The 13,828-nt window shown below is 42.7% G+C and overlaps 1 protein-coding gene across 10 annotated transcripts in view; it reads left to right on the top strand.

Annotated features, from left to right (window-relative positions):
* grin2bb (glutamate receptor, ionotropic, N-methyl D-aspartate 2B, genome duplicate b) overlaps nucleotides 1–13,828 on the top strand; it is a 93,602-nt gene that overhangs the window by 7,798 nt on the left and 71,976 nt on the right. The gene's annotated exons all lie outside the window — the stretch shown is intronic.

Raw genomic sequence — 13,828 nt, 5'->3', positions numbered from 1 at the left:
TTTTGACAATTAAAGCCATAGTAAAGTGCACAAATCTTTCAACGTATGTGTAGAAACTTTTGGGGACTCTAGATTTTGAGCAAGACAAACAGAGGACAGGATAGAGAAGGATGAAGAACATTCATACTGCAAAAGAAATAAGGACAAAGTGCCTTTTTTCCCCCCGCTGCGCTTTGCGAGGTAGCCCAGCGTTGAGATAACGGATAACAATGCACCGGCTTCAAAAAGCCCGTCACAACGACGCGTTGGTGCTGCTCCACAAGGGGGAACAGGCTTAGACAATAGTAACCGTGTAAAGAATGGCGAAGCTGGAGCCCATCTTTATTGCTGAGCTTGTGCTCTTTTCAGCAGCCGCTCAGGAGTTTGACTGATAAAAAAGGCACATTTACTGTAGAAGTTTCCGGAGCGGGTAAAGATAATGGAAAGACTTGTACAACGTGACAAAAGAGTACAAGAGAGGAGATGTAAAGTAACATCGGCTCAAACGGCGACATTCACGTGTGAGAATTAACTTTTAGAGCAGTTAACAGTCATTTTCATTGTGTGAAGTTCATTGAGTGTGTGTGAAGATTTGTTGCAACAGAAAATGCCTCAAAATCCCACGTTCTGTCACAGTGGCCTGCTGCTGCCGATGGAGCAGGTCCAGGATTCGTCTCTCGGGGGCATCGCTGATTAGATTTCTGGCTGGATTGAGTTGATGCTCGCAGATCTAAAGTGGCGCTCACCGACTCACAGGATCAGATGTGGCTATCTAATCATGACGCGCATCTGTTGTCGGAGCGTGACTTGGAGGAGGCGTGTCACAGCTGGTGATGTCCCTCCTTCACAAACACAGCAGCTTAAACAGCGAGCAGACCTGCCGCACAGACATCGCTCCCTCAGTCTGAAACGTCTCCACAGTTGGGTATTGGCTGACACTGCGGGCTTGAAATGGCTGCATGTAATCTGTGTTTCTAGGGCAGATTTTCCATCTCAAAAAAGAAAAAAAAGTGGTAGGGAGAGAACATGACGGAGCGAGCAAAGGGTTAAGGCGTGGCAGACAGAAAGACAGGAGAAGATCCAGGCGCAGGCGGTAAATCCAGAGGGAGCTCCACTGACAGTGGATGAAGGAGGCAGCTTTGTAGACAGATGTAGCTCCGAGTGCGTAAGCAACGAGGCCCTGGGAGAGGAGCGCTGTTGCAGCGTCGTGATGCTGCATGTTTTTTTGGAGAATGGGTTGGGTGGGGGGGGGATTACTGGATCCTGAGCGTGGGCTCTCTTGTCCGTGAACCGCGAACAGAGTGACGGCGGTGAAGTGCCACGAATATATATATATAATAAATATATGGACGTCGAGACGCCAGCGCTGGGACTCACAGACAGCCGGCTGACTCAGTTTTGGATGCAAAGCCTCATGCGAACAGCTTAACAAATGTTGATTGAGTCGTTGAAGGATTACAGGTGCTGAACAGCCTGGTGCTGTTTATTGTTTACTCAGAGAGAGAGAGAGAGAGAGAGAGAGAGGGGGGGGGGGGGGGGGAGAAGTGCAAAGTAGTTACACAATGTCTCAGAAAAGCCTCAATCATACATGCATTTACAGATTTTTTTTAGGAAATAATTCACGCAACACAATCTAGGAAAAAAGGGAATATTACATTAACTCAGCTGTAGCTAAAAATATGTAATCTATAGTAGCTATTCTTGACTACCCACTGGTGGTTGGCAGAGCGCCATCTAGAGGGCCTGCAGAGTTACTGCCAGAAAAAACAATTTAATGGTAATTCAGACTAAGCTTAATTACAGTTAAAGCTGACATTGCCATATTTACAGCCCAGTTTAGGTGGTACTCAGAAGTTCTTTATCAATGGAATGTGGACCTTAAGTTACAAGAGGTTAAGAACACCTGCTCTCAGGCTTTGGATCAACCAATCAGCTTGCTTGACATGCATGTGTGTGAAAAACGATTGCCCTGGTTTATTGTGTGCAACATGGGCACGCAAGGGGTCAAGTTCATTTTGCGAGCACGCCCCCAGCTAAGACACGGCCTGTTGCACTTATACTTTACATTGTGAATTTTTAATTGTAACAGGTGGTTAGAGATGTAATGTTAATTGCCCTCGAAGTATAAATGGTAGTTCAAAAAACCCCAAAACAGTCCAGACTGACCATAGTTTAATAACCTGTAAACCGAGTATAGCTGCCATTCCATTTTTCTGTTGGAGACAGAAACTCAAGATGTCTCTTCTACCTCTCCTCTTCCATACCTAGTCATGTGTGACTGTGAGAGAAGGAGGAAGAGCTAAGAATAGAGAAAAGGGGGCCCAGTGCTGTGATGCCGCCTCTACCCACGTTGCTCAGCTTCTCGGTGTGCCGTTCTGTTGCTGAAGTCAGCAGGCGTTCAACCGGTCTGCGTTGATATCTTGTTTGTGCGTTCTCCGCTTAAACTGAACACAATGCAAACTTGGAGCTACTGCTACATAAGTCACTGATGCGGAAACGAAGCTACGGATCTGCCGTTCACCCAGTTAATGTTCGCTAATAACACGATCAGAATGTCTGGGTCTGGCACATGCAGACATCTGATCAGAAAACGTCACACTTTTTCACGTCATGCCAAAGGGAGACCTTTTGAAGCTCTTATTTTTTGCTATAATACTTCAGACGGAGGAAAGAGACCGAACAAAAAGACAAGATCTACTGGCTGGGAAAAGGGTAGAGGTGCGGAGATTAGACGAACTGATGGAGGGGTTTGATAGCTGAATGAGATACTTGATGACGCTGTTCTCACATCAGGACTCCAAAGAAATCTTTGCTTCGAAAGGATGATGAGATGATGATTATGTTTTCAAAGAGCGAGAGGGAAATGTTGAAAGAAAGAAGGAGAACAAAGCATATTTAGAAGAAGTAATGGGTGTGTAGTGCTACTGCTCAACAGAGGCAGTTTGCTTTAAAGAGGAGGACATCTTGACAGGTTCAGATCTTGTTGGCAAAGTAATTAATTTGTGTAAACAGCAATACAGTGATACTACGAGTTGGAAATAAGAGAAAAGTTACTGTTTTCATTTCCATCTTTTGTAAAGGAACCATTAGAAAAACTCTAATGTTAAAATCGAATTGGGTCTTGTTGATTTTCCACTACCTTTTTGCAGCTGACCCGTTCCAGCTGTCAATGAATCTGTCTCCATTTGACCCTCAGTGGGGGCGACTTGTCAATTAATCAGCAGTGACTTGAGACTTAGGGGTGGGTTTGGAGAGTAGACGTCTGCCGAGCAGGAGCCCCTCCAGGTATAGACTCCAACAAGAAGGAACAACACAAGCTCAGTGGGGAAGAGCTGCTGTTCTCACTGATTTTTTTCTTCTTTCTAACGTAGCAGAGGACCAGGTGATCAGTGAGACAGCGACTGAAAGCTAGAGCAAACCTCTCAGGGGGGTAAATTGTAAGGTGAGGAAAGAGAAAAAGAGGACGTGTAACCATCCTTCTGGGGCTCTGCTGCCACATGGAGGGCAGTGTGCAGGCTAATATTACTGAGATTTATTTGTGTCGGATTCGGTGTGTTTGGATCTTGAAATACTAAATGTTCCAGCTTCTGGTTGGATGTAGAGCTGAGATGATCAGAAAATTCATCATTAAAGTCATTTTTCAAGCGTAAGTGTCCAGTAACACCTAGTTCATGCTTCTCCATTTAGATATCCTTGTAAATGGAATATCTTTCAGTTTTGGACTGTTTGTTAGACCAAAGCAAAAAATACTGAATATGTCACATCAAAAATGTTTTCAGACTTTTAGACAGTAATGTCCGAAATCGAGAAAAAAACACACCAGATCAACCAGTAATGAAAACGATCATTTGTTGGAGCTTTTGTCTGATTTGAATTTAGTTGTCAGTGTAGTACTTGATGTTTATGTGAAGAATGTATGTATATTAGCCTGCAATATAATTTCACCCTGACCTGTAAAATCTAATGCAACCCAAATACAACAGCTCAGCTTTGAATTCTTTACAGTGACAATGGCTGTGTCTGAAATCATTCACTCATTCGCTACTCCCTATCTAGCAGACTATGTATTGAGCTCATAAGAAGAAGAAAACACTTCCAGACACTACTCGGGTTGTTTTTTCTGTGCCGTGAATTACGTAATTTCTATCGCACAATGAAAACATGCCAGATCAACATCGGCTGGTGGACCATCCATAATACATACCGACATTCATTTTTGCACATATAGTAATCTTTTTTTGTTGAGTTTCCTATTAACTAATATCTAAGTGAATTTAAGTTTCTGGTATTTATACAGTGTATATGTCTAGGGCTTTTATTGTGAAAAGTAACAACAGAAGGAGAAAGAAATGGAAGGCTCTGCTGTTGCCAATATGGGGGCGATAAGTGTGTTTTTCCAAATTATTAAACACAAAGTACTTTGAGGCCGTTTGTGTTGTTACGCTCTGCTCACAATAAACAGATAATTTTCGCGCCTCAACTCATGGAGTTGTCTCAATCACGCTGCTCTCTCTCTCGTCCGTCTGCCATTTTTCCCTCAGCGCAATGCATGATGGTACATAATAGTGCTCGGTTAGTGACCGGCGGAGGCAAACTCACTATATAGTGGGCTATATCTGCAGTGGTGTTTATTTTGCACAACCACATTTATACACATCATCTACTTATTAACATTAGTTGAGCTCCTTGTTGTTGCATCATCACAACAAACTCTTGACAGAATTTAATGAGATTGTTGCTAAGAAAAAGTATCATGTTATTCATCTCCAGTTATCAGCAACAAATCTTAAGGTTTAATAAGCTCTTTTAGAGGAGGCGGTTTGTAGCGTATCAGTAGATCCACTCAGATTTAAATGAAAATCAGAGCCACTGTGCGTATAATCTTGTGAGGTTGTGAAGATAATGAATGAGATGCTCAGTGATTTCATCAGCTAATTATCTGAGAGACTTGTTGAAGAGTAGAGAACCAGAACCAGATGCTCTTTAGACACGTTGGTCCTGTCCAGTTGATGAACTCCATGAATGCTCAATTTAGTGTATTTTATCGCATTACAGACTTGAATGTTAAATGAGCAATGAAACAGCGTTTTTAAGTGAAATAAACAAGTAATAAATAAATAAAGTACTTATGTAAGAAGGAATTGGTTGACATATAAAGTATACTAGTGTATACAAGACCGAAATCTTTTTAAACTTTTCATTTCAGAAATCAGCTCTCGTCACATGCTCAAGGTCACTAATAGCGTGACTGAACACATTTTCTGTGTCTGTTCAGACATCAAGCCGTGCACACAATGGGTTGATAAAGTGGAATATAAATAGAGAGGTGTGGTAGTTATTAATAATTAATGCTCAGCTGGTAACATTACTCGTCACACTTTTTAAACAGCCACGCTATATTATAATGGGGCCTTGTATTCTTGGCTCGCCCAATGGAGAGGAGAGTGCAAACCAGGTCCTCCAAGGAAAATCATGTAGCTGCCTGTCAGATTCAGAGTTAAACGATTGGAATATATAACACCGCAGATATGTCCTTAAAGCCAGGTTATGTTGGTCACCATGTCTTCTATACAGAATGATACATAGTATAAGACATTGATGCACAAATAGAAAACAAATCTGGCCCAAAATCACAAAAATGCCTTATTTGTATTTCCTTTTGTTTTTCTTTTTTTCATGCACACTCTGCAGGACACAAAATATGCCTACCAAGCGGACAGAGCACATTTTAAGAACAGGGAAATAGCATCATGTTGTCACCCTACTTGTGATGATGTCTTTATTCACCCCTGAGAACTGGGCTCCAAGTCTGAGCAGATATTTTCTGGATGTCGTTTGGTTGGTAACCAGCTGAAAAAAAGGCTTTGTCATGTCATGTCATAGGATCAAATAAATAAAATAAATCTTATTAATGCAACAAAACGGCACGGCCTGGCACAGAGGACCCGCTTGCAGGCATGTGCAGCTACAGGTGCAGAGCTGTAAGGACGCCTTGCGGGGGACTATGAGGTCTCGGGTCGGTGTGAGGCCTCGGATGATTAAGAGGAATTATAAAACAAAGTGATTAGCAGGTCTTTCAATACAACTACTCCCACGAGGCTAAGGCGCCGTGGGCGTGCTATCGAAACCTCAAGAGAGCTGGAGCTGCTCAGATTCTGCCACCGGTAAAGCAGAAGACACCAAATTGGCTTAGAATGAGGATAGAAAACTCCAGTATCATGTTTCAGCTTTTCAGAAAGGCCAGTGAGAATACACATTATAGGCTGAGGACTGATAGAAGAGGAGCGTGAGGCCGACTTTTCATAGACCGCTCTGCTTCAGATAACATAATGCACATAATGCATCAGGCTCATTGTGATACCATTTAGAAAAGAGAAAACAAAAAAAACAGGCTTAAGACCTTGGGACATATTGTATGCGAGACATCTGTCTATGATGCACTGGGCAGTGGTGGTCCGGGCTGTAAAAGACCCCCGTATTGCTGCGAGGGGGGGGGACACACGTCACTTCACTGCTAAATTAAGTCCAGAGTAGGAGAGACGTAACCTCAGTGGAATTAATGGCTTCAATGAGGTAATGAAGACCCCTGAGGATGAATGGCTCTATCCTCAATCCGGCGTTTTCTTCATCCCCATGCCTCTGAGTGTGCGTGTTCAGTTGTGTGTATTTGCGTGTGCACGTATTGCACTGGTGTGTGTGCGTGTGCGCTGGCAGTTTTGTGTGTGTGTGTGTGTGTGTGTGTGTGTGTGTGTGCGCTCTCTGTCTCAGTCAGTTTATTTGCCTCTGATGAAGAGACCATATAATGTTATTTAGAGAGCTGAGGCGGCCTCAGTAAGACAGCAGAGATCCATAGTGCGTCTCATTATAAGTGCAATTAGCAGACAGAGGATTCTTGACCACACTAAAGTGCACTTAATACACCCAAGACCCTCTTCAATAGACTAGTGATTTTTTTCCCCCCTGCCATCCTGGCCCTTCAACATGGCAGCGAGGTGACAGATTATTCAATAGAGAACACTGTATTAGAAGATTATTCAAAGACTCCAATAATACTCTCACGGTACACACTGTTGGGTATTTGTTCTATCTTATATTACCCTGACTATCTGTTTTCATTTGCCTACTCTGCTTTGCTGCTAATAAGATAACAGTATCTCCATCTTTCTCTCTTTTTTTTTCTCAGCCGCTCTCATCCCACCTTGTAACTAAATACAAAATATTTAAGTGTCCAAAAGAATCAGCTTGACCACAAGACCAAAACGAAAGTAAAAGCCTGATCAAATGTATTTCTCTGTTCCATAGACTTTTAGTTACACAAAAACGATTAAAACCGTATTAAGCCACACTGTTGCAGTTGGTGACGCGGTCCCTCGCTATGATAAGAATGGGAGTTTATTTCTAGTCCATCTCAAAATAACCATCCTGCTGCCGTTAATACTAACAAGGCCACCAAATGTCTGTTAATCCACAGCTGAAAATAGTCCCCAACAAATACTCTACTGGTTGAGTAACGTTTGCTAAAAACTGCCGATGTGTTTTGGGGAATTCACTATTTTTTTGGAATTTCTTTTTTTTTTGGAAGTAAAACTAGATACTCATGAGCGTTTTTTTTTTCAAGATTTATTCCCTCAGTTGGAACAAACGGGCTTGGTGACCGTTTAGCGCAAGATTTGCCAGACCGCAACGCAACATCATCCCATGGAAGACAAAATAATTGCAGCAATGATAACTTTCTTGAGTTGTAAAATTCTGTCTAGGAGTATTATGAATCACTGTGTAGTGTTTCGGCCCTAATAAGCCTTTGAAAGTCTGAATCATATTTCAGAGCTGTTTTTGGACTAAACACTTTTTCTTTTCATTGGATTTGTTGATATTAAGAAGAACGTGTATTAGAGTATAGAATAACACCAATTGCATCACTCTAACGCGATCGCGTGTTCAACAGCAACATAGTACATTTTCATTCAATTCTGACTATGACAGCAGAGTAGACAGAAACTCACAGTGACAGTGGATGTTGTGAGAGTGAATTGAATAATTACAGAGGATGTAAATAGAACTTGTGTTGACTTCCAGCACTCCTGCAGGGGAGTCATTATAGCTGCATGATGTCTGATTACCTGAGCACAATGTCACACAGCTCCGACAGGCTGAACGTCATTCATCAAAAACATCACCAGTCTTGTGGTGCAGGTTATTTCAGAATTAGGACGGTTCTCTGGCAGTATTTAGATTCTCCATTGAATAAGACAACAAAAAGCAGTGAGGGCTTAACTCTCTTGTTGTCAAAGCTACAGATAGAACAGAATGTTTTGCATGAACCCAGACGATGCTGTCTTTGGAAAAGTTGACAAAATGTTAATCTAAAAAATCATTTTCTTTTTCTCTGCTCCCTTATATTGGACGCTAAGGTCTCCTGCATCACAATCTTAACAACAGTTACTTTCTGTGTTTTCAAGGCCTCTCTGGACACTGAGATGTGTGAGACAGTTGCCGACTTGTTGCTGTGTTAGTTTAGGTGTTTTTAAAAAGGACTCTTCAGCTGGACAGATGTTGAATATAAAGACCACATACCACAGAGTGCTGCAACGATGATGTATTTAAGTAGGCTAACCCCAGAAGTTAGCATCACACGGTTCGCTCGACAAAAAGTCAATGGGATCTCCCTGTTGAATTGTGGATCATTGCAGAAAATAAGCTCTGTGGCAAACACAAGTTTATGATACTAACAATTTCTTTTCAGCAAGATAATCATAGAAAAATGAACACTACTGTTATGATTTGTAAAAGCTTGATTGCAATCAGCAGAAGTAAAGAACTCAAATTAAGCTACAAACAAACTACATCACGTTAGCATGAGCACGAGACCGTAAAGGCTGACTAGCCACTTGTTAGCGACCACCTTTTTAAAGACGTAAAGTGTAAAAGCTTCAAAATTTAAGAGAATTCCTGAGGTATTTTTTAATCATAGAACAGAACGTTAAAATCTCTTAAGCTTGTGTTAACCAGAGAGCTTATTTAAAAAACCCATTGATTTAAAGGGTGTAAAAAGTGTAAAAACGCTGACTCATTTCCTGTTTTTTTGACTCATTTCTGCAGGACTCTGCAGGATTATTCTAAATCCAATGCTAACGCCAGATAATGCCCTTATTTTGTCACTTGTTTACTCTTTTTCAGGAACAGTGTGTAGCATTTATGGGGAACTATTGCCAGAATTGGAATACGATTGTAAAATCACCTGAAAATAGGAATCGTGTTTTTGTTACATCAAAATGAGCCGTTTATATCTACATACAGAGCGGGTCCTCTTCAGAATGCTGGCCGCCATGTTTCTACAGTAGCCCAGAATGGACAAACCAAATACTGGCTCTAGATAGGGAAATTTCAGTTTGTTGCACTCCGGAACCATCACCGCTAGATGTCTCCAAATCCTGCATGCTGCACCTTTTCAATAACGAACAGAAGTTTGGGATAGGAAACACGTTGGATGGATATGTTGGAAAAGCAGTCTCTGTTCGTGAAATAAAGTACGTTTTTGAATAATTGATGATATGTTTGAGCTGACAGTTAACAAAAATTGTCACCTGCTGTCTCTTCAGGGGATATTTAGACCTTTAAATGAAATGAAAACTCAACTCTTGTATGTATTAAATAGCTACAGTAGTGCCTTCTTACAGTTTATTAAAGCGCACTGTTTAGTACGATTTATTTTTATTTATAAATCATTTCTGATGTAGTGTGTGCTTCGGTGGAGATGACAACAGGGCTGCTTTCACCTGTAACTGACCACCCACCGAATGTAAATGGGCTCCTTAATAGATATGCCTGTCAGCTTATGTTATCCACAATGCCTCTCAAACGCTACACAGCGCAGCCCACCACATCAAGTCTCCGGGGATGTAGTAGAGCCTGATAATGATGGCCTACGTGTGTTTTAAATAGTGTGGCAGATCCACTTTAATTTTGTCTCTCTCCGGCTTCTGCTTTCCGAGGCTCTGCAGTACAAAAGCTGTAGTCTGAAATCCCCCCCCGGCAATATTCAGCAAAAAAACTCATCTGACTGTTAAAAGTCCATGCATGTTCACCGTCACCACGGAGGCCGAGCTGATCGAAAGTCACGCGGCTTGTGGCTCGATTGATCAACGCAGAATGTTTTATCGGCAGATTGGAACTCCACCAGTGTGAGTGCGTGCAGTGATGCGTCTCAAGCAGCTCTGGTTATTCTATTGGTGGCTCGTGCCATTTGGCGGCCTTTCGTGATCAATGCTCTTTGTAAATGTTAAGTGGGATATGACTGACATGGTCGGGCTCAACCCAGAGCTCGCTGTATGCAAGAACCTGATTGTGTGTGTGTGTGTGTGTGTGTGTGTGTGTGTGTGTGTGTGTGTGTGTGTGTGTGTGTGTGTGTGTGTTTGCGCATGTAAGGGCACTCTCATACTGAGAAAACAGGAGCCATATATACGCATCAGGAGGCCTCAGATGTCTGACCCAAACGGTGCTTAACCTTACACTAAAAACCATCTGCACGGCCAGCTCGGTGTTCACGCATGTGTGGCATTTCACCGGCGTTTAGTCACGTCTGCTGTAAATTACTGGGATACAAGCAATGCACACATGTGGGTGTTTTGTGTGGCCGTTCAGGGCCACTCATCCATGTTTTCTCCGGCGCTGCACATGTTATTGTAATTGCTGTGTGAGTGCTGTAATGGGCACACCGGAGAGCATATAAATTCATGTGTCAACTCTTGATCCGCTGGCGCAGTGTTAGACTGTTTACTTTTGTTCTATTATGCAGCGAGTATATGATCCACTCTTGACACCCTCCATTTAAACGTTATTAATTGGGGGCTGTTAATGACGGTGGAGATGTGGATGCGATAGCCGCTCCCGCTCAGACTGTTTGCAGCCTTGGATGCTCCCTCCATCCTGTTATTTTTGTTTATTTGCCTGTAGCCCTTCTCGGGAATTCATTTTTAATGCGAGGTACACTAAAAGGCGGAGCAGTGGATCATCCCTATCTGCAGGAGTGCTTTAACTTACCCAGTGTGTGTGTTTGTGTGTCTGTGCTATTCATTTTGTGTTTACTAGCGTTTAATTTTATGGAGTGATGAAAGTAAATAGTGTATTATTAGGAGAGGGCATGTAGTGTGCTGCAAGAATTACTGCGAGTTGTGTGTATCTTGCTGTCCATCAGGGTGTTGTATGGAGGCATATTTGAATTGTTACTATGGAAACCGAGCACTGCCGTTTTCCCTCTGTCTCTCCCTCCCCCCTCGTTCACTGTCACACTTCTTGTATTATTTTAAAAAGATTCTTCTCTAATAGTTTCCCCCCACGGTGTCTCCTCTCAGTAGATTCACCAGCCCTTTAGCAGAATATCCTTCCTTTTTTTCCCTCCTCAACACATCGTATTGAGATCATTTCCTTCTTCATTGCTTAGTTTTCCTGCTCTCTCCTTTAGATTTCTTTAACCTCCTCCCCACTCTTGACTCTTCTTTTTGCATCCTGTGCTAATCATGTCCTCTTTTCATCTTTCTGTCTTCAGCCATGTTGCTCTTCCACACCTCCCTCCCTCCTTCCTCTGGGTTTCTTATTGCTGTTCCTTCCTCCACCTCCATCTCTTTTGTGTATGTCTCTATTTATTCTCTCCCTCGCCCCACTTCTCTCTTCTCTTTTCTCTGCTGCCTTCCTCCCACTCGTTTCCTCCTCCTCCTCCTCTCTCTCTCTCTCTCTCTCTCTCTCTCTCTCTCTTTCTCTGTGGTGCCCCCACGGAAAATTCAGCTAGTTTACAATTAGTACGCGCACCTGCAATTGAGCCTGACAAACCTCTGGTAATTAGACCTTTTAGGCAAACGTTGTTTTTTGTGTGTGTGGAGATCAAACTCACTGCTCGGCCCTCTTCTCCCTCCGCTCGCCCTGTTGCACACATTACTCCTCGCTCTCTGTTGCTGTTTTCTACCTCTGTCAGATTTCAGTTCTCACAACTTCTCTCTTCTTTGTTTTCTTTGGACTTTTGTTTTTTGGTGCCGACTCGATCGGCTCCTCGCTGCTTGATGAATAAAAGATAAGCGAAGGTGTTGTTGTGTGAGCGGAGAAGGGGAGCTGGCTTTTCGCTCTGCCCTTCGTTTATCCCTCTCCTAAAGTGCTCCTCCGTGCTTCATTTATAATATGACATGAACATACACTAAATTAAGATTCCACGTCTTTATCTATGCAGAAAATATTCCCAAATTTGTCCCCCCCTCCCCGATACAGGCGCACGCATACACGCAGAGCAAGAAACCGCAATTTTCATATCAGGCTATGACTAATTGTGTTTCCCCTGCCTGTCACCTCCCTCTGCTTACATGTTTCACTCCGCCTCTCTCCTTTCCCTCTCCCTTTTTTTTTCCCTCTATTAGTTCTCCTCTGAACTCTACTCCACTACTCTTTGTATGTACACTAATAAAGGGACAGTAGATAATAGCAATAATAGCAAATAATACGTCTGAAGTTGACTTCAAAGAGCAGCGAAAGGGATCTCAGAGCGTTGGAGGGAGCAAAACAAGTTTGGAGGTTAAAAAGGAGAAAAGCAATGAAAGGAGTGTGGGAGGGAGAGAGGGGGGAGAGACAAAAAGGAGAGAGAGAGAGGGAGAGAGAGACTCAGTTGAGCCCGGTCTGAGTGTCTAATGGTCACTTAGCCTGGCGGCTAGTCCATGAAGCTGTGCGGCTGTCAATCTGTCAAAATGCACGCAATGCTGTCCTGACTCTCTCAAAACACACACACACACACACACACACACACACACACACACACACACACACTCACTATCTCCTTCCCGCTCTGTCTTTGATGTGTGCCACAGGGTTCCTGCAAGGAAGTCACAGCCCAGTGTAATGGATGTGGCGTTGTCACTTGATGCTGCATGAGAGCTTACATACCTCTTTCAGTGTGAGGTTTGATACCCAGCTATGTGGGTCACTTGGTTTGGCAATTAAGGGGTTTAGTCATCTGTATTTTTTTTAATACCGATACTTGGAAAATTGTCTTTGTAAGTGTCATCCATATTAACATGAAGCAAACAGCGAGAACATTTTTTTTTCAAAGCTGGTGAAACATGATCTACCCAATGTCACCCACATTATCAGATGGGAAGAAAAATAAATGAATGATTGAATACATTCTTGTTACACAGTTATTTGTTGATGGCTAATATGGCAGTTAATGTTCCACAATTCTGGACATATATATATACAACGAGCGCCAGCTCCACCTTCTCTGTGCGCTTGCAACTGCTCAATTCTTTAGTCTTTTGAGACTTTGAAGGCAGGGATAGAATAGATTATGGCATACGCGAAAGTTTTTGGTCCCAGAGAGCAAGCGCACTAACGTTTCCTTTAACCACCGTCTCTAGTCCAGCCTCGGCCTCTGTCATAGACTGTATAAATCATGGACATGGCATGGCATCACCCATACTGTTGTGAAGGTGAAGTTTGTCGGCTCTAGGGGTCGCCATCTTGGCGGCGATGACACAGCCTTCCGCTTGTTAGGAAAAATTGGGCTGTTAGTGCATTTAACAACTTTCAGGATCTAATAACTTAAAAAAGCTTTGTACTGGGAAGTTGGTTAACCTCAAAAAAATATCCACTGATTTACAGACATCTCTTAATGTACGTAAGTCTATGGGAAAAAGTCCTCATGGGTCCCATAGCATCATGTGGCGGATCGGAAGTTGTAATTCCACGGTTTGGTCACTGTGTAAAATTTGCTTTAAAGCCAGTTGCTTTTCCTTGGGGCTTTATGCGCAGTGGCTGAACTGAATCGGCATTTACGCAAGCTTTTCTGCAAACTATAATTTAGGCATTACCC

Source organism: Cebidichthys violaceus, unplaced genomic scaffold (assembly GCF_023349555.1).
Source record: "Cebidichthys violaceus isolate CVI_PGR_0920_01 unplaced genomic scaffold, fCebVio1.0.p SCAF_4, whole genome shotgun sequence".
Classification (NCBI taxonomy): domain Eukaryota; kingdom Metazoa; phylum Chordata; class Actinopteri; order Perciformes; family Stichaeidae; genus Cebidichthys; species Cebidichthys violaceus.
This window is presented reverse-complemented; position numbering and strand designations above follow the sequence as displayed.